Source organism: Bombus huntii, chromosome 8 (genome assembly GCF_024542735.1).
Source record: "Bombus huntii isolate Logan2020A chromosome 8, iyBomHunt1.1, whole genome shotgun sequence".
NCBI lineage: Eukaryota > Metazoa > Arthropoda > Insecta > Hymenoptera > Apidae > Bombus > Bombus huntii.
In genome coordinates, this window is record NC_066245.1 from 15,080,338 (window position 1) to 15,083,918 (window position 3,581).

The window sequence follows — 3,581 nt, forward strand, 5'->3', positions numbered from 1 at the left end:
CTGCACACGATCTAGTGCCGTCGACTCTTTCAAGTACACTTCGTCGAACTTTTTCATTATTTCATACGCTGTTTTTTCTCCCCTAATATATTCCAATTGTCTATTTGAGAAGGCACTGTAAATTATATTTATCTCCTTCAGATCCTTTTTATCCCAGTCTGGATTGTCTGTTTCAGTCTTCACTCTAGTTATAACAATATCACATTCTTTATACCTCAGAAACATTGTTATTCTTTTCTTCCACATACCGTAACCCTCACCATCAAATATCGATATCATAATTTCCGATCTCTCCATTTTAATTGATTTCCTATTCTTTACTCAAGCGTTCCTACGTGCTTGAAGTATTTTTTCTTTTATTTTATATTCTTTGAACGTTTCTTCCCTTACTAAACTCGCAAGACTAAAAACCACGCACTAAATAGCTTGCAAAACTAGTAACCACGCTCTGCTACCATGTTAAGGTATACAGAGGATTCGAAAATACAAATAGTTTACTTTATTTCGCACACAACAGCTATACATATATATATATATTACACTCTGAAGACTTCGATAACCTTCTTGCACGCACGCTTGTTGTCAAGCAACTCTTCTAGATTCTCCTAACAGCCTCCAATCGTCTTTTGTCTCAACTGAGACCTGGACGCCCTCTGACGCTTACACACACATTCACATGTACAGTGTAAATGTATCATCTACCTAACAAGATCATCAACGTAAAATCCTACCGTCCTCCCGAACATCATAAAACCGAAATAAATATACAGATGACTGAAATGTTAAACAAAAAGATTATAGAATCCTCCGACTCCCCCTATAACTCTCCTGTCTGGGTCGTTCCAAAGACAATCGACGCACCAGGGAAACAAAAGTGGCGAGTAGTGATTGACTTTAGGAAGTTAAACGAACTAACAGACCAAGACGCCTATCCACTACCTGACATTGACGATATACTATCACAATTAGGAAATGCGAAATATTTCTCCGCTTTAGACTTATCTTCAGGGTTCCATCAAATACCCATGGACGAGAATTCAAAGAAATACACTGCATTTAGCACACCACAAGAACACTTCCACTATAATAGAATGCCACTCGGGCTCAAGAACGCACCTGCTACCTTTCAAAGAATGATGGATACCACGTTAAGAGGTTTGATTAACAATCATTGTTTCGTTTATCTCGATGATATCATTATATTCGGGCAATCGATAGAAGAACATAATAAAAACTTAGCCATTATATACCAAAGACTCAGGGGAGTAGGTCTAAGAATACAACCAGATAAATGTGAATTCTTAAAGCCCGAATTAGAATATCTAGGACATGTAGTGACAGCAGATGGAATAAAACCTAACCCTAAAAAGATGGAAGCAGTAAAGAATTTTAAACTACCAAAAAATCCTACAGATGTAAAATCATTCCTTGGGCTAGCTGGATACTATAGAAAATTTATTAGAAACTTCTCTAAAATTGCCAAACCTCAATCTATTTTTAAAGAAGGACATTTAGTATTAGTTCATAACGATCATAAATAACACAAGTTAGATACTGAATGGCCAGAGCCATACACCATTGAAAAAGTGAAAAGCCCCTTATTATGAAATAATAGTAAATGACTCGATTAGGAAAATACATGGTAACCGTATTAAACCTTACTTTCCAGGACGATCTTCACCTTCTACATAGTTAGCTAAGCTAAACGTTATACCTCTTAACGGTAGTTCTATATATCAAGAAAAATTAGCTCATGCATACTTATATAGCGAATCTGTAAACGTAATTATAGGTTTAGACATTAAGGATATATATGCAAAACTCAGCGAAATTAAGAGATTTAGACTAATGTTAACAGAGCATTATAAAAGTGAATGCCCGCATTCCAATGAAATGATTACACGCGCTCGCGAAAGAAATTTAGACAATTTAATAATGCATATGTAGTATCGGGGAGAAGGGCCTAAGAAACGTCGAGCTAACTACAGACAATGTCGCGAGAGTCGTGGCGCTGTCGGCTCCATCAATGCATTACCGGGTCCTTCAAATAAATAGCTTCGCCGAAAAGACCTACGTGACCCTGGCTACGAGCGTCTGCAGAACACATGTGCGGTGGGCCTAGCAAAAGACAATAGAATGCTACAACGGCCAGAGAGTCAGTCGAGAAGCAGAGTGCGAGATGAGCTGATACGGAGTGTGAGTCGGCGTGCGACGATATCGTAGTCGGTCCTGTTGTTATCGAATATCACTTATTAAAATACATCAAACTTTGAACTCTACCATCATCACTTGTCCTTACTCTAAGAATCCATCAGTTACTACACATATAACGTAATACGTTATAACGTTATACCATATAATGTATTGCGTCATGGCGTTATACCATATGACGTTATACCATATAACGTAATACGTTATAACGTTATACCATATAACGTAATACGTTATAACGTTATACCATATAACGTAATACGTTATAACGTTATACCATATAACGTAATAAGTTATAACGTTATACCATATAACGTAATACGTTATAACGTTATACCATATAACGTAATAAGTTATAACGTTATACCATATAACGTAATACGTTATAACGTTATACCATATAACTTTTTTGTTCTGGCCTTCTTACAAAAACTTTACTTCCATATAGATACAAATTTTCAACACTTGGTTTTCTCTCGAAGAATATTTCAAAAGGTGTCTTTCTCTCTACAATGTTTGCTAGTATTCGATTTTTCAAGTACGCCGCTGTACATATTATTTCCGGCCAGTACTTTTTATGTACTTTCGCTTCCGTTAACAAGCAACGCGCCGTGTCCATCACTGTTCTATTATACCTTTCCGCTGTCCCGCTTAATTCATGTACGTAGGTAGGACAATTATTTATTATGATATCTTTATCCCTAGCAAATTTATAAATTCGATTGTTTAAGTATTCTCTTCCATTACCGCATCTTAATATTTTTAACCTCTTGCCCCTTAAGTTCTCAACTTCATTTACAAACTGTACGAGAGAATGACAGACCTTATCTTTTGATTTTATACAATAGATCCTAGCTATTTTACTATAATCATCGATAAATGAAATAAAATATTTCTCTCCATTTAATCCGGTAGTCTTAAAGATACCGCACACGTCCGTATGAATAATTTCCATTATCTCCCTAGCCTTAGTTCGATTATTTTTGAAAGATAAATTATGAATTTTACGTTCTATATACACCTTACATTTGAACAATTCCTTTTCAAATTTATTCGGTATACCTGTCACTAGCTGCTCTTTACTTGCCCAAAATATTTAAGTATCTAAAATTTACGCGTCCTAGCATCCTACGCCATCTTTCCTTTTTACTCATACCACTACGTTCGGCACTGTTTACTAAGTGCTTCTTCCTTTCAATATACTTTTCATTTTATATGTACCATTCTCTTTGACCGCTAAAGCTGTAAGTTTATTGTTCTCATCTATTATTTTTGCAATATTTCCTTTTGAAATAACCATATTATTATTATCCGTTAACTTGCCTAAACTAATCAAGATTGCGGACATTTCTTTCACATAAAAAACTTTA